This window comes from Haliaeetus albicilla, chromosome 20 (genome assembly GCF_947461875.1).
Source record: "Haliaeetus albicilla chromosome 20, bHalAlb1.1, whole genome shotgun sequence".
Classification (NCBI taxonomy): Eukaryota; Metazoa; Chordata; class Aves; order Accipitriformes; family Accipitridae; genus Haliaeetus; species Haliaeetus albicilla.
In genome coordinates, this window is record NC_091502.1 from 22,686,955 (window position 1) to 22,705,803 (window position 18,849).

The 18,849-nt window shown below is 37.1% G+C and overlaps 1 long non-coding RNA gene across 1 annotated transcript in view; it reads left to right on the forward strand.

The window, feature by feature from the left end:
- LOC138690125 (uncharacterized) overlaps window positions 1–18,414 on the forward strand; it is a 391,704-nt gene extending 373,290 nt beyond the window's left edge. Inside the window, exon 3 of the long non-coding RNA XR_011328921.1 lies at window positions 18,326–18,414. This is a non-coding gene — a long non-coding RNA (uncharacterized lncRNA). The remainder of the gene's footprint in view (window positions 1–18,325) is intronic.
- Window positions 18,415–18,849: the final 435 nt, after the last annotated feature.

Genomic DNA, 18,849 nt, shown 5'->3' on the forward strand with positions numbered 1-18,849 from the left:
CAGCTAAAGAAAATATTAAAACTTTACACTGTTATCATCAACAGTAAAATTTCCCTGCCCTATTGCATAAACACTCAAAAAGGAAACCGCTTGGGACAATCCCATTGAGTAGAAAGAATTAATTTGGCAAAGAAAATGTTCTTAAGTGTGGGGTCCTGGACCCTTGCTTTGTAAAAGCGGCAGTGACAGCCAGGTTGACTGCTCTTTTCACTCGCAAGAGAAGACAAACTAAAAGGAGCATTTTTTAGGTGTAGAAACATAGGTTGTATAACATCTATAACGTAACAGAAACTTATAGTATAATACATGTCTTATATATGTATAAATAGATGTAAAATATATGTGTATATGTACATGTATAAATATATATATTCTGTACAATCACTTGGTGTACATGTATGTTTGTAGCTAGAGCTGGCGACATACTGTACAGTGAAATTTCATTAAAAAATAAGGCTTTGTTAATTTCTAAAATATTTTTAATTTCCTGTTGATTTTATTATGATTTTATATGATCTAATGAAAGATGTCCCTAACCGTGGCAAGGGGGTTTGGACTAGATGATCTTTAAAGGTCCCTTCCAACCCAAAGTGTTCTATGATTCTATGATTTTATTGGTGTAAATTCAAGAGAAATATGGAAAACCTGGTTAGAAGTGGGCATCTCTATTTTTGTACTTGAAATGATTCCTTTTGTTCTAGAATGTAAATTTTTTTCAGAGTTGTTCTCTTTTTTTTTCCTAAGTTGAGGATTACTTAAAATCAGCAATTCTTAGGTCAAACAGAAATTGCATTTATTCAAAAATGTATTGGCATTCGTGAGATGCTTTATTTTTAAATTTGGTGTTTGGTAAAATATATATATCAGTTTACCATATGTTTACACCAACTGGAATAATTTTATTCTCACTTGCTCCAAATTGTCTGCAAGCTGAAAAATCATGTACTCACACAGTAATCTTTACAACAGCAGCCTGGCTATTTGTCTTGAGCTACCAACTGGAAAAGAAAAACTAATAGCATCTATATAGCAGTTAATGTGCACTTGTATTTAATTGGTATCAGCAACATTGTTAAAAAGAAAATTAAGTAAGTAGCCATTTAAGTAAGCAGAAATCTTCATTGTTGTTAGGTTGAGATTGTTGTTGTTGTTGTTATGCAGGACTCATAAGCTGGGAATAACTCTAGTACCAAACCCCAACATAAATCAGTTCTTGAAAGCAATATTGTTCAACACCATCTTGCTTTTCGGCTTTCATTTTAGATCTACTGGAGCTTGGATACAAATAGATCATTTATATTCACACATTTATTTTTAAATAGTTTCATAATGAAAACTCTGTTCCTTTCCATTGGTGTGTGCATGCTTTGCTATTATAAACTAGAATGTGTGGAAGATTAGTTGCTCCTACTTGTAATGTAAATTGTGTAGTGTACCAAAAGCATTGCTTATCCTCTGTAAATATTTTATTTGAATTTAATACTCTTGTAAAACTGTATTAACAGTCTTCCCCTGATTATTATTGTTTGTTTTCTTTTTCTTTTCTCAGCTCCCCCTTTTCAAGTCTGGGGGAAAAACATGTTAATTCACAGTGGAATTTGCATAAATATTTAAAATGGCTACATTTGGCATTAGTGGGACTGTTGCACTAGAAAACCTGGGGTAAAGAAGCACTACTTAACTATTATACAGGTAGATCACTTCAAGGTTAGGCATGTAAGATAAATGTAGGTCAGCGATACCAAAAAACAATTTATTGTTTATCACTGCAATGATAAGAGATGATGAAATCATTTTAATCTATTGTTTTCCAAAAGTACAAAAATTCAAACTGGTTTTAATTGTGCAAACTGAGATCTAAAACTGTCAAGCTTCAGGCCTTGCCGAAGAAGTTATCTGTTTTAAAAATGGTATTTTAAAGAAAAAAATGGCATTCCTTTGTGTCTATTGTGACCCAGCCTTCCTATTGTAAAGTCTAGAGAAGAACAGCTGGACAAGCTCTGAACCACAACATTATGAGTGAATTGGAATAACTATTATATTTCCTCTATTCTTATTGTTCATAGCTTTCCTTAAGGGTGGGGGATGTAGATTTTTAGACTGATTTGACATGAGGTATGACATAGGTTACATGTCAAATCCGAGTTTAAATCAGAATGGCTTTTTTTGCTCACTTGCTAATTGAATAAATAAAAAGTCACAGCTGACAACTGGGAGAACTTTCAGTAAATTCTTATTCACGAGGAAAATAAAAAGTGATGTTAAAGAAAAAAATGGATACAAATTTATGAGATTTCTCAAATATTTAAAAATTTTGAATTTCCAGATGATGGAATTTTGTTCAAAGTTGCTGAATAGGAGGAGTGGAATCATTTTGTATTGTTCATACCCAAAGACAACTTGAGAAATTAAATATACCAGGAACATAGGTTACTGGCGTTCAATTTGCATACCGAGCACTTACAGAATATTTCACAGCTGCAAATGGTGTCCTCATCTCTGTCAATTAAAATACAATAATTCTGTTTTGAACAGCAGAGTCAAAACTGAAAAAAGTGATGGATCTGAATGTGAATGCTGGAAGCTGGAAATGGGCTCGTGTTGAAGGGAATTGCTCAAAGGGTTGAAGTGCGTAGTACTCAGAAGTGGTTTTCCTGTTGAAGAACAAGTATATAGCAATTTAAAAGAAGTGAGATCCTCATATAAAGAAGAATTATCTATATTATAAAAACCCTAGTGTTTTACAGCTATTTTTTTACACCATTTCACAAGAGCAGTCACTGAAAACGGTTTTACTAAGAAAGTGCCTGTTGCCTCATACTACATACCACACTAAATGTCTAACTTTATCATTTTGAAAGTGCTGTTTCCCTTTCCCCTCCTTTACCTTTTAAACACCTATACAAATTTATTTCAGTCCATAAGGGTGACAAGGGGATCCTTTTGCAGAATCAGGTGTTGCCTGTGAAAACGCTTCCTGCAGCAGCATTGCCTTTGACTGATGCTCTCCGTGATCCTTCCTCAAAGCGTTGAGGCTTCTCAGGAGGTTTCACTGGTCTTGCTGATGATGTAGTCAGTGTTAAACAGATGAGCCTGGTGATGTATATTACTCTTCGCTGCCTTATTGCTAAATAAGGTGCGTGTGCAGAGATAAGGAAGGTCTGCTGTCGAAGTTTATAACAAATTTGTAGGAGTGGTAGGGGTCAACGCTGTTCAAGCTGTAAGGCATGGCAATGCTGTGAACACAGAACCCCTTGTGCTAAGTGATAAGTGTTATTTGCAGAATAGCAACCCACTCAGATTTGCCATCATTCAATATTATGAACCATGCCAAGGAAAACGAAGCTGCAATGGTTCTGTTTATTAACTGCTTTGGCAGTTGCCGTTCTGCCATCGGACGTTTCATGGGACAAATGTTTGCTTTTCAGTGGTATATGCTGGTTGACTTCAGCACTGGTTTGGGGAGAAGGCTTGTACCTGAGAATACAGTTTTAACCAAGAAAGAGAAAACTTCATAAATGTTGATCTTCAGCACAGACTATACCTTGGCAAATTGTCAATGCACAATAATGTTTGTAGGTTAATTAGTTAGGGATCACTTGTGTCTCAGAGGTTTAAATTCAGCTCTGAATTGCTCATCAGGCAGTCCAATTGATTTTGGTGGAATTACAGAAGGTCTAAGAGTCAAATTTGCCCTGAGAACAGATAAAATATGCAAGAGAGATTCAGTGCAACACAAACCGTAGCCCACTGGCTTATTACCGAAAACTCACTCAGCTTTATTGCCCTCAAGGGTGTGCAGGGAGGGCCCTATTAGGAAAAGTCCCTCCTGCAGCTAAGGAATAAGATAGCACCAGTGCACTTTAAGTTATACAATATCACAGCTTGTTGCTAATGTTGCAAAGTTTGGCTTGTGATTGCATCGAGGCATGGTTTATTTTGGGGCGGGGGTTAAGAGCCATGAGCATTTCCTTCTTCTGCCTGATTTGGAATAGAAGTATCCAAACTGTCTAAAAGCTATTCCATCTCACGTGAGGAAGAACTGTAGCTGCCCAGAGGTACCTACAAACACCCAGCTGGAAATACTGAGCATGACCTTCATTTACAGCCTGACACGCTGTTGGGGTTCTGTTCCCTATTTCCTTAGGGATCCAAAGAACAAAAACAGGAGAAAAATTGTTCATGAGACAATTTGGCAGGATGGGGGGAAACAAGGACAGGGACAGACAGCTGTTAATGGCTCTCTCAGAAAGAATCTCACTAGCAGGTGATGCACTGCAGAATTGGTACCTTCAAATATTGAATGGGAAAACTGGTTACGGTCTAGCTTCTGTTCAGACTTTTAGGGCAAGGGGAAAAGCCATTGCTGGGGAGAGTATAAGTGATAAGGTCCTCTCTTTTTAATCTAACCCTACAAATAAACTCTGATTGACTAAAGTCATGGAAGATGCACTTACACAAAAAACTCTGCAAGGAGGAGCATGATTACACTTGAGATGGTTTCCCAAGGGAATGAAGGCTGAATAACTGTAGCCAAACACATCTAACAAAAGAGTCCCTGATTGTTAGGATTTGTGTATGCAATCAAGTTATTCTGCAAATAATGCAGGACAAAACACAAAGCATCAGAGCATTTTTTGACCAAATTTCCTGCAAAGGGATGAAAAATATCAGAAGTGTTTGGAAGAGAACGAGGTTGCTTTGCTACATCTGTCTCTCTGCTTCCAGCCCCTTTTGGCTGGAAGGTGTGACAGCGGTTTAGATTGGGGTCACAGGAGCTCAGATCGGTGGTCCAGTGGTCACTCTATCTCCAAGGAAACAAAAGCACCCGCAGTTCCTAGAAAGCTCGAATTTTAGTCCTGTTCAGAAACGAGTCAGCCTGAATATCGCAGACTTCTTGTCTCCAGGAGTCAGTGTCTGGGATACTGATAAGCTGCTTGAAAGAGGAGAGATGAGATTCTAAGTACATTTGACACACTGGAGTAAATTGAGTCTTTAAAGTTAAGATAAGGCCTTTTATTTTAAGGGGAGCAAGTGATTTATCAAATCATGCTGAGGCTAAGGCATTCTGCCAAAAATAACATTAACTCCTTTCTAATTCATACTTGGCATGTTAAATGGTAGGTCCCACATCTCTGCAACGGGAAACTCGCCTCTTAAAGTTACATTATGGTTGCTTTGTGTGGACTTCTAGCTGCTTCTGCAAATGCTCATGCTTCTTGGACCTGCAATTGCTGTGATTTTTTTAGGCATGGAAATCATGACTTACTTCTTCTATGGGAAGTGGAAAAAATGAGGGGGAACTTTTCAATTCCAGAAAATGTAGTTTGTGTCTGTTTCCTAGAAAAAAACACCTATTAATTTACCAGCAGGGAGATCATTTGTGGATCTTTAGCCAGGAAAAGCAAATAAACAAGGAAAAAAATAAAAGGTTATTTCTTTTTGTGACACCTGAAGTTGGTTGAGACTGTTATAGTTTTGCTGTTCCACGCACAGTTTTTCCTTTGGTCTTTGGGTGGAAAAAAAGATGAAACGTTATTCATTCTTTTTAATTTTTCTCTAAGCACTGCCTAATGACCTATTCCATATTTCAGAGGTGATGCGCACAAGCAGTGATGTCTGTGATGCAGTGCCACGCAATTACCCACTCATGTTAATGGTAGTGATTTTGACCCGTCTGTAGGTTCCTCTCCTAGGTTTTGAGTTGCACCGAAAGCTGCTGTGCAGCCTCAGCCTTGTGCTTTGTGTTTCCAAGATGGAAACACAGTGTGGGAGGTGGGAGGATGGTACAGGGCAGAGCTGTGAGGATACAGAGCCACGTTTGGTTGCAGAGGACTTCAGAGTCCCAAGAGCATCCCAAAAGCGCACAGGTCCTAGAAGAGGTTTGTTATAACGTCTCTGGCGCGTCCTGCTGCAGAACTTTGTGTGAAAGGTTTTTCTTCCCCTAAGTTCTTTGCAACACGTGGCCTTTGTGTATAAATAGCATACCTGAAGCCAGAGTTTGCTTGTTCACCGTGCGGTAGTTTTTCTGAGTTGTCCTGATGATAACCTCATAGCTTTTTCAGGCCTGACCTCTCTGCTCCTTTCCAGTTTTGCAGTAATACCACTGGTACAGTGCACCCCCGAATAAACCCCATAGTTTTCTCCCACTTCACGCAGTTGCTGTTAATGTTTAAATCATTTGTCAGACAGTAGCAGACCAGGGCTCTCCAGCCCCACACTTCTAATTTTTATCATAAAAGAAGGGATATTCATGAATGAAACACTTTCTTGCGTTCTGTATTGAGCTTTTCTTTAAGACAAAGAAATTTGCATCCTCCTTTCAAATAAGGAACATAGTTACATGAAAATAATTTACTGAAGAATTAACTTGGATAAATTCAGTCCAGTCTGACAGTCCAATTAATTCATGTAATCAAAAAATTAAAAAGAGGTCTCATAATCGGTACAGTGTTTCACCTCATGGTACGAGGGGAATAGAGGGAGGGAAGAGTCCTCAAGACTCCTTGACTAAATTTGCCTAATCCTTTGGTTTATCAAATGAAGGGAACAGCCTGGTGCACGACAGCGAACAATTCATTTCCACTCCAATGAATACAGCAAGAGAAAGTGCCCTTTTTAATCAGACAGATTAAATAGGAGCTGTTTCATGCCAAATCAATGACTTCAGCAATTATAAAAGAAACTGGACATGGACATGAAACCTGTTCCAATTAGTTTCCATTAACGAGTTCTTTGGAGTAGTTTGTGAAAGCAGTAAACAAATGAAACTAAGAACAACTGCAATATGTTTTTCATTATCCTAAATACTTTACTTTCTTGAAGAACCTTAATAGCAACTCTCTGAATCTGAAATGAATTCAGATGCTCATATTCATATTATCTGCTTCTTTTTTTTCCCCATAGCTGATTTTTTATGACCTGAAATCTGATTCTCTTTGTTGGTATGTGCACAGAACATGTCCTTTTCACATTTACTTAACAAATTGCACTGCATTAGGTAACAACGGTATGAGCATTGTCCAGGTGTGACACCCATCAAGTTGCGTTTGTGTGTGTGTGTGTGTGTATGTAGGTGTGAGGTACCTGGGCAGAGTGAGGATCCAGGATCCAGGAGCAGTGATTGGATGCCCTGTGTGTCCAAGGCCAGCTCCGGGGGGATCTGTACTGGTTGGGGAGCGGGGGGCTCTATTGCCTCTGTTGGGCATCTCCAAATGCCCCTGGCCTGGGCCAACTTCAGACCATCCCCAGACACTGTTTGGAAGACAGGTATTCAACTTGGGCTACAACTGCAGGAACTATATTAACAATCTGATGGTATGGATGATGTTGGACCGTTGAAGAGCCTCTGCCCTTTTTCTGTTTGGCTTAGGTATATAGATTTATCCACCAAGGCCCCAAATGGGCACACCTGGATACCCAGATCCTTAGTGATTTCACCAGACAGCCTTTTCCTAATAACTTTCAGCTGTCATTGGCTTTTCCGTAATACAAATTGGATTTGTTGTTATTCTTGGTGTTGGCCCCCAGGGTGTCTTTAGACATATGAACAAATTCTGCACCTCTTCCTTCCTGGTTCACTTATGTCTCTTCATGCTTCCCATTATGGCAACACTGTCTGCTCTAAAATACCTAATGCAAAACCTGCAGCCATTCTCATGCTGATCCTCCTATTTTCCCAAATTAAACTAAACTCCTGCTCCTTACATGTGCTTCCTTATTAGTTGCTACCTTATTGCCACCAGTTCATTGTTCAGAGGGTCCTCCTGTACCAGTGAAGGAGCCATACTACTGCTCCTTCTGCTAAATTTCCTTCTAGTTCAAAATCTTTTCTTTTCCACTGTGCTTCCTTATTTTGCCTTTGATGTTATCTGTTCATAAAAACGTAATGAGAACTAAATAGTTGTGTCTCCTACTGTATTTTGCCAACTTTATTGCAAAACCAAAATAGATGCTTCCAGTCTCAGAAATCTTTCTGTCTTCTCTCTTCTTCATTTGTCATAAACATTAGCAATGGATTTTTTTTTTCCTTTCTCTAACTCTAAATATTTGGCGGACAGAGGATTGAGCTTTTTTGTTTGTTTGTTTGCTTGTTTCTTTTTTCCCAAACCTGTATTTCAACACAAACAACATGACTGCAACTTGTTGTAGAAAGAAGCTTATAAGGGATAATAATTCTTTCTTCCCTAGACCACTAAACCTCATTTGTGGAATAGCTTATTTTGGAAACTCCCACAGAGGAGATAGGTGAAATTTTCCTTACGGGAAATGCTCTGTTTGGGCTCAGATAGCACAAGGCAACTCTAACCTGCCCCAGACCTTGTGCAGGTGGACATACCATGTTTTGTGAAAGCAGCCTCTTCCTCACCCTTCACCCACAGCACTCTTCTCTTTATGTGAATTTTCAGTTCATTATACTCCCTGCTCTCAGACCCCACACATTCCTACAGTTAAACAAACTTCAGAACACAATTATGTTTTGTTCATGTCTCTCAGACAGTGAGGTAAACGTATATGTATAAAGTTGTGATTTCAGACTAGACATAAGAGGCATGCTAGAATCCTTAAGGTTCAGCACCAGCCCAAGCAAAGGACACCCATCCACAATGCAAATTAAATTTCTTTTTTTTTCAGCAGGAGAGTATGATACTAAAGTAAAATTCAGGTATTCACTGAGGTGCTTTTGTGTTCATTATGTGTGAGGTAGTTATATTGAAGAATCTCACTTGAATATTAATTTCTTTGAGTTGGGCAAGACCTTGCAAAACTGAAGGTTTGTCCTAGCATCTTTAATGCAAAAATTGAAAGTGTAGACATTTCCAGCCATTGAACACTGTGCTCTTGTGCTGTACGACTCCATTTTTTTATGCTAATTTTTCAGATTGTTGCTCTGTTTCTAATGCATGTATAATATTACTTTAGCAAACTAATATTATTGCAATTTCATTTTAAGACCCCCATTTCAGAGAATTACATCTCTGCTATTTCAGTCTGACCTGGGCTAGAGTTTGGCAGGCAACAGATCAATATTGGGTAATCCTCTCTTTATTTGGAGGAGTCTGTTACGACTGGGTAGAGCTAACAAATATGGAAATTGCTAGCAGCCAAAGACCTCTCCAGTGGAGTTGCAAAACTGGTAATTCTATTCAAGACCTGTTTGTTGTGGTTTGATCTGCACAGCATAAAATGTACCAAGCCAAGCATCTGCTAACAGAAATGTGCAGATTGGAAATGCAGAGAGCCTTTCCTCTGACTGGGGAGCTCTAGCAGCTGCATAATCCTGCTCTCACAGTTTGGCAGGAAAGGTCCAACACTGGGAGGAAAAGAAATAAAGCGGCTGTATCCTTTCGGTGCTTCACAACCCTCTACACTGCAATAAACTTGGCAATACAACCAAGTCTTTTCCCCCTGTACCTCTGAATTCAGAGAGTTGAGGAAAATCATCAGCATAGTTCTAAAACATAATAACATCCTGACTGGGGACTTTGAGTGTAGTAATGAATAATATATAATGGGGTTTAGAAAAGAAACTATTGGTGGAGATTTATAGATAAGAAGGCTCTCTGCAAGAGTGGGCAGAGCTTATAATAATAATGAGGCTTCTGTATGCCTGGACATAACTTTTTATTTTTCCAGTGCTTCTTAAGATTTCATTTGAATGTGTTGTGGGTGCCTGCTTTTGGCAGCTGAACAGTTTGTATTCTTGGCACAGGGCATCTGTATCAAACAAAGAATATGGGAATGCAGATCTAAATGAACTTGTATGCACTGTGTTTGAATTGATGTTACTGGAGAAACCCCAACATCTGTTTTGCAGACTGCCGTGGAAGAATTCAGCTTTTAGGAATACATGTCTCTTAGGCATTTTTCTGTCTGTAATCTTCCTTATTCTAAGGAAAGAGTAGATGGAGATGGGCAGTGTTTGCTTTATCTTCAACGTAATCTGAAAAGAAATAGGGAGAAGTGTTCTGAGTTTGTCACTGAGCATCAGCCCATTAATACTTGCATGTGCTGTGAGTGCCAAAAATGCCTGTACAAAAGAATATTTAATTTTTGTGTACTCTAGCACAAAGGATCTTAGACCATGCTATGAGACATGCAAAAATGCTTCTGCTTTTATGAATACAGATACAGAATTTTATTAATACAAATAGAAATGGTTCACGTGATTAAAGTTTCAAAGTGTGTTCAGACCATGGAGAGATTTGCTGAATTCTTCCCAAAACAGGAACTGGGAGGATTTTTAAAGCCTTGTACAGACACTTAATCTGTAATAGAACTAGGAGAATTACCTAATGTCACAAGTCCGTTTATGATTTGAGGCCAGTTGATCTTTCTAGTGAGGTATCATTACTGCTGTAGACACATGTATTACTAAATGATGTCTGCTTCCATCACATGCTGCAAAGATTTTATTTTCACATTTGCCTCCAAATGTTGATGGCTCTGGGGTTAATTGAATGAAGGATATGCAGCAGAAATGCTAGAGAATGAACTGCTGACAATCAGCTATATAACTAGTTTTGAAAATGTATTCATGTACTTCTACCTCAGCATAGTAACGAAGAAAGTGCATAGATGCTATAGTGTTATGGCCTTTTCTACATCTTGTCAGCAAATTTTGTAATATGGTAGTGGTATACGTGTGTCTGAATTGTGCAGATAATGCATGTCATGAATAAATATTTTGGCAACATAAGATTGCTTTCTTCTAAGTCTTAATTTGTGCTTTTTGTCTGCAAAAGTCATCAGTGTGCACACCTTGTATACAACTTTTTTTTTTTTCCTTATTATTGTTGCTGTTATTACAGAGTGCTTAGCAATGCTTAGCCAGTCATATCACTCAAACAACTGGCAGGTGGCTTGTTCTACAGATGGATAAACACTAGCACATGTTAAACTGCAAATATCTAGAAGTGTTTCATCGCATATTTGTTGACCATCCAGCCATCTGCCTGATTTTCTTTAAAGTACAGCCCATGGTGGTTTGACAGAGAGTGAAAGTGGTGTAGTATTGGTACTAAGGTTCCTAATCATCCTTGTAGCATCCCAGTGAAACCTTATTTGCCAAAATCTAAATTATATGGGCAGATGTATAGACTGGGAAGTATTCCAGATACTCTTTAAATATCAAAAGGTTCAACACCAGGTACAGTAAAAGTATGATCCTTGACTGTATCATCCCATCAAGTACTACCACGGAGGTGCTTTGCATAAAATAGTGATGAGGAATTCAGACACTTGAGGGAAAGGAAAAATCATCAGTTCCTAGCAGGCAGAGTCCTGTTCCTCAGTCTTTAAGGTATTGAAATCCCAGGATGATACAGCACTCATATCTACAGCAGTGTTGGCTACCTTATGTGGTACTCATCCAGGTACCGGCAACATGCATTTCTAAAGGTTACATAGGCTTTAAAATAATTCATTTGGACTAATTTATTGAAGACAAAAATTAATCCAGGGATATTTAACACAAAGGCACCACCTGTGGCTCAGGAAGTTCTGATACACAGGAGGCTGGATGACTGTGTGTCGAGAAGTATTGCAGTGGAGCTGCACTAGTTTAGACTGTTCTCTAGTATATGTCCTTTATTACATGTTCTAGTAGCTTAGATCTTTTGATCTCACCTGATATAACTGGGTTTTGTTCCAGTTCCACAGCTGAGTTACTATACAGCAATAATCATAGTATTATGTATTATTGCTCTTATTTTTCTTTCTATTTGGAGTATATGGTTTCTAGGTCAGGAACTATCTCCACCTGTGTATTTGTTCAATGCCTGACAGAATGGAGCTGCGATCTCAAAGGTTGCTTAAGAAAATATTAAAGTATAAAAGTTCATTCGTGTCCCTTAGGTAAAGCTGTATACAGTGGCCTGGGAACTCCTAAGTCTGTTATGAGAAGGAAATATAATAGTTAAGACCTGTTTAGGAAATTCAGACTTTTTTCTACCATTTTGATTCCAAGGGGGAATTTTTTTGTCATGCTATAACCCATTTTGCTAAATGAAGGCTTGGGGATAGGAAGATCATTTGCCAGGAGAGGACATCATGGCTTAACATATCATTTTTATTTTTTTAATATGTCTTTCCTCCAATCTTTATCCTTCATTTTGGCTAAAGAATTATTTCGGGGGTGGGGGGGGGAAGGAAAAAAAGGATAGGTTCAGTATATAACACTGCTGAATATACAGTTCTTACAGAGGTGCCTGACTCCAAATTTTATGTGTCTCTAAACTAGCATAGTTGCACCAGGACTTTGGAAGCTGATGAAGAAACCACATCCTTTTATCTCCAGCTTCTCTTTAATTCTCTTTTCTCAGCAAATCTATGCCTAAAACAGCCAGTCATTCACATAAATAAGTGCAAAACTGTGAAGAATGTTACCTGTAGAGATTTTCTTGTTTCCCCAGTTACTTGTTTACTAGAAAAAGAACCCCATCATGTAAATGAAAAAATGGAATCTAAAGAGCTGGTTGTACAATTTTGTTTCAGCAGCTTGCCCAACTTCAGTGAAAGTGCTCAAAACTAGAGCACTGAGCAGAGAAACAGATTCACTCTGTAAAAGCATAGTACAGCTCTATTAAACTGTGCCTATATCTGTTTTACAATTATTCTGTTTGAAAATTAGTTGTACATATGATAACTTTGAGTCCATCTCTGCAATACACCTGCGCTGTAGTGAATACAATGCAAAGGACCATTGTCAGCCTCAGAAATTAAGTTCTTTCATATATTTAGCTTTGAATTAGTACACTGAACACATATTTAGTGTCTCCTCTTGCTTGTGCTAAGGGTCTACTTCATGCACTGGTTAAAGAACTGCAGTACCTTAAATCAAGACTCACCCCATCCGTACCATTGGTGCTCCTTGATGACCAGAGGTGACCAAGCAATCTCACTTGGAAAGGTTTGTACTTTAAAACAACTAGTCAGCTCTGCACTTCATAACTCCTTTTTATCGCTATATGTGCAAGGTAGCTGCAACTTTTAAATTCCACATAGACTGGGTCAGTAAGATTCCAAGTTGTAAGGAAAATAGATTCATTTAATAATTAATGAGGTAAAAATGCTTCAATTAAATTACTAAGAAACATTACAGAGCAGGCTAAAGTTTTAAACTGTTATTTAAATTGCTTTCTTAGGTCATTAACTATATTTTTCTGTGTTCAGAAATTCAGAAGTTATTAAACATGTTTGTGGAAGCAAGAAATTGGGCCATTAAAAATTTCCTTTCCCACAAAATAAAAAAGTGGTTTCAAGGCTTGGAGAGTTTTTGATATGACATTTGGGCAGCTTAGAGCTCAAACAAATGTGGGTCTTTGACATCACTTTAATACTTGGATAACTTTCTATATGCAGGGTTTCCCTTTTGAACTCAAGATCACTACTAACTATGTGCAGGAGTGATTGGCAAATGGTTGGTTTTGCTGAAGAAAAGCTTTACTACATTCTCCATGCTTCTTCGAACAGAAGATCTGGGTTGTTCCTCAACTGTCTCATCTCCCTCTTTCCTTGTCCTTTTTCCAGTCCCAAATGCACTGATCCCACTTTATGACAACTGAAAGTGCCTGATTTAAAAAACTAAGATTTTTCTTACTCATGCACTTAGCTTTCCTTTGCTTTTACTGAGCAAGTGTGGCTGTCCAGACCAATGTGTCAAGGAAAATGAAATTGCAGTCCCACTGAAATCATTGGAAGCAAGCAAGAGAATCAACTCAAGGTTCAGTTCTAATCTTAATATAGAAATATATCATTGCTTATGAAGTGTATTATTGCTTCCAAAAATTCTGAAATTAATCTAAATATTTGTACATGCAAGAAACATAGGCTTCTTCCTGTAACTGAGAATCACTCTAATAATTGGAACAGGCAGTAAATCATACTTTCATAACCTGCTCTAAAAGCTAAGAAAAAGTAGTGGTAATTACCTTATCTTTTTCACTTTTCACTTTATTATCTCTATTAGAGCTGGGGAAATTGGCACCTGGGAACGTATGTTTCTGATCTTGTTCATACTCCGTTTTTTGAAAGCAGAGGAGAAATTTAAATAGAAATCTATTCTACAGGGTTGGCAATCCTGAAGGATGGAGCTCATAGGAGACTTTTGTAAAAAGATTGATTTTGTCTCAGATGACTTAATAGGTGCTCAAAGGCTACAGTTATCAGCAGGATCAGTTACAAATGTTAACTTTGCATGAAATTTTAGTGGACTGGGAAAGTCTGATTCTACCATCTTGGTGACTAATTTAAAAAACTATAAAATTACTTTGCTACTTTACATAGTTCTTGAAAGTCTGAATAGATGCTTATACTGGTTCACTGGAGCCATGTATGGGTAAAAACTCAAAGGTACCATGTATATTGTCGTGTGGGAAGCTGAATGTCTTAAGATAATCAGCTCTTTAACTGCTGAGACACTGAAAAGTGACACAAAACTCAGAAGTCCACCTTTCAGCCATGTCCAGAACATCATCGCAGGATATCCTGATGTACTGTGAAAGCTAGAGCTTTGGCAATGATTTCAAGATTTGTAAACTATATTCAATTTCAGAAGGAAGATAAAAGTCTCAATCAAAACATTATAATCTGACAAAATTTACACATATTGTTGTGATAGTTTAATTTATACTAGAATGTAAAGTTTTAAAGAATGTGAGGAACAGAATGTTCATTTCCAAATAAGCTGTTCAACATTTTTTTTGCCTTTTTTTTTTTAATTAGTTTTGCTTTCTAGTAGAAGTAGAACTTTTGATGGAAATATTTAAGACTATTGGAGACTTTTGTACAAACTTGACTTCCAAATTAATTATCTCCGGGATGACTCCTTTCTTTCCTTTTTTGTATTTTATTCCTCTCTAGGAAAAAAAACCCCACCAACAAACAACCTTACTGATATATTCAAGCCATATCATTTAAAATGTACCTTTGTAGAAAGATCAGTACAATTCTCTATTTGTGAATGTAACCATGGCAAGTTCATTTTTTCCTATGAAACTGCACAGTGCTATACACAATCACAGTACTTCAGTTTTGTATACAGTTTTTTGTGTGGGTTTTTTTTTTATAATAGTCTTTACTGAAAGAGCTTTCTAACACCAAAAATCTTCCTGCATTCCCAGCATAAGTAGCACAGGTGGCATTTCTCATGTCTCCCTTCAGTCACCAAAAATTAAATGCTTTCCCTAACCTTATCTTTTAGGTTCTCTCTGATGTAGACCACTAAAGTCAATAAAAAAATCATGTATGAATGGTCCTTTTGAGGTACCTATTTGTTTCCATTAAGGAACTTAAACTAGACACTTATAGTTGCAGTCAGAATATTTCTTTTGTGCAACATCGAAGGGAAATTTAGGTCTTTTTAATAATAACAATTAATTTCCTTAAAAAATACCTACTGTTGGACTTCTCAGTGAAGGCTCCATGCAATCAACCGAGTGAGCCCTACTAACAGCAGTGGCCTTTGCAGCATGCTTCGTTATAGTTTTTCTTTGTGTAAGAATCATCATAATCATCATGTATGGCATTTGTACATTTGCCAATGTCAATAAAAGAAACTAATCTATTTTAATTTATTTTGAGACAAATTCACTACATGTATCTTGAGTGTTAACAGGTTCTAGAAGTAAATGTATTCAATTACGCTATTGCGCTGGGTGTATAAAACAAGGATGATATTGTTTTAAAAATGTATTTATGGGAGCTGTATTGACTTTCCTATCCATCAGTCAGACACACTATGATCAACCTCAGAGCAAATATCTCTCCTTACACTGATAGCAGGATGGAACTCTCTTCTAGAAATATCTGTATTCTTCCTTGTAGGCTAGGTAATAAAAATGAATTCCATTTACTTGTTTTCTGTACAACATTTATGAACCAATGATGTAAATATTTAATACTTCTAAGAATGCAATATAATATTCAAGAACTTGACCAAAACTATGTCCAATCACTTTAATGGATTCGAATCCCAGATGTCCATGGTTGGCTCTGCATTCATAGAAGAGAAATGTGACAAGATATTGTGTTCCTACACACAGGTTAGCCTGCTTCATGCACTGACAAGATTAATTACAGACCTCTGAACCTGATATGTGTTCTTCATATCCAACACAGCTCTTACTTCCCTCATTCAGGCTGAAATATGTGGCTTGCTCTTGCATAATTCAACAGCAGTCTTCTCTGTGGGTGGCACTGTTTTTAGTGGTTGTAAATGCCTGCAAATTACAAAAGTGAGTGATACGATGCACAGCAGTTTGCTTAGAGTTATTTGAATGATGGTGGAAAGAAGGAAAATAAGCTTCTTTCCAAAATGTCAGAACATTGGAGAAGAAACACCAGTCATATAATTTCTAGAATAGTACAAAACAATTTTTCTAGTTTTTATTTTGTGCATGTCCTCTTACTTAGTGGAAAATAATACAACATGTAGATTCCACTTATTGGTGTTAATCTGCATAGTTGGAGGTATTCTAAAACTGTACAATGGTAAAAATACCTGGAAGAAAGAAAAATTACTTATGTGAAATATATCCAGCTTCATTATCTTATGAAATAAGAAGGAATCCAAGTGTTCATGAAGACATAAGGCCCAGGTTTATCCTTTCTAACTAAAGGTAGATATTGAAGGTGCTGAAGATATATAGGGGCATAGCAGCCCTAGGGTCTCTGTATAGTCAAAACTGGAGGCAGGTATCAACAGGAAGCCAACCAATGATCTACACGACTTGGTGGAAACATGGGAAAACATACTTTATTTTGAAAAAAAGGTCTTATTTGGGAAATTTTCATTGGACTTGGGGAGTCCCAAGATAATTTTGATTCAACTTTTAAAGGCTAAAATGATTCTGCTCCTTTGTTTCTAGTATTCTATTCTGTGTTTCAGTACCTGATCTCATTTTTCTCTTAATCCTGTCATGCAGTATACCTGCAAAATAATAAAATAGGGTGTGTGGTCCGTGATGCAATTGTGTGCACAATGTAAATGAACGGTTCATGAAATCTGTAGAGTGGTGTACCATAAAAGAAGCAGTTTGAAAGAATATTGAAGTAGGACCTGATCTGTGGTTGCACTAGATGACCTCCAGAGGTCCCCTCCAACCTAAAATGTTCTAGGACTGTAATTCGGGGATTGCAGGGTTAGTCTGAGAACATTAAAGACTCCTAGGTAGACAATGAGATGTTAAAAGCAGTGGAGATTTGAAAATGCCAATTCATCATTCAACAAAATAAAGGGGGGAGGGTGGGGTCTGTATCCCCATGATTGATCTGGAAATCCAAAAAGAAGTACTTTGCTTGCACTTGTCATGACTATAGAGTTCTTGCCAAATCTTAATTACAGTGATTTGAAGTTTAATTAGACTGCCTTGTGGTTTGGGATCAGTAGAAGTCGAAGCTTCATGTTTAATGCTGGTTGTAAATTTTCTGACAACTTTCCTGTTGAAGAAAATCCATTTCCACTGAAACAAAGTCCTCTGTCGAAATATGCCCATTCTAACAAAACTTTTATCCTGGAAGGTTTCTTTAGTCCAGAACTGAATTTGCATCTATGTGTGTAAGAGACAGACAGATGAACTGCTGAATTTCAGCCCAGAATAGTTAAACAACTCACTGTTGCAGCACTTACTTAACATAAATGTCAAAGACCAATGCTGAAGTCTGAGATGTGAATTAAAAAGAAGAGAACTTGAGTCCCCTTTATCAGTTTAACCATTGCAGAGATAGATTCCCTTTTCTTTTTTCTCTCCAGGCTTATGCTAATTTTTTTTTCCAGTAGTAAAACTGGATTTATTTTTTTATTTATTTATTAATACAGTCCTCTCATACCTATGTTTGGTATCTCTTGATATTAGAAGTGAGGCATTATCTTTACATGCTACCATGGCCGGAGAACAATTTTTACTTTATATCAAAATGACAATAACACTTCAAGATATTTTACCTCAAAATATTAACACGACATAGAAAAATATATTTTAGATAATTAGGGATATTATAATGTCTTAATTGGATTATTCCTCTTCCTTTAGCTCTTGTAAAAAAACCCCAAAACAACACACACACAAAAAAAACCCATCAGCAATTTAATGTCAAGGTTAAAACTTAACCTCTGAATAAATTTTACCCATATTACAATGTAAATTTTCTTTCCACTTCTTAGTTATATAGATACAATATACAAAAGTAATGTATGCCTTGTAGGCATCTGTGTAGAAACGGTAAATGAACAAGTGTTCTGGATCCCAGTTAGGGCTATGCTATGTTATCATTGTCTGAACGTGATAGATTCTTTTTTCATATGATTTATAACTTGTCATTACAGGACACTGTAGTCCTCCGGACAACATTAATCTATCGATGACTCTGAAGTGAAGACGTGATTGATGCAGCTACGGAAATTGTTGACATAGGTAAGCTCTTCTTTTCTTTCCAAACCTTTCTTGCTGAAATGCATAACTGTACCTAGAGTGGGACCACAAAACAATTCTAATATCTGAGGCATGGGATACAAAGTTCATTGAGACACCTATTTGTTTTAATGAATTTTCCTTTTTTATTTTTTTAGAAAAATCTCAGTCTCTTTTACCTTTTTAAAAAGTACTTTTTTAATTAAGCAAAAATATCTCATTTGATAAATCTTACCAAATAATTTTTAGCAAATGTTGGGTTGTTATCTCTAGTCCGTCTTGGATTGATTTCTTTTTTGTATTTCTTACTAAAATGGATAGCAGCATGTCTCCTTCCACTTCTCTCAAGGATTTTATACTGAATTGTCTTCTGCTGTTGCATAGAATTTGCAGAAAGGTACGATGAAATGATTGTCTTCTCTCTTCTAAAACCATCAGT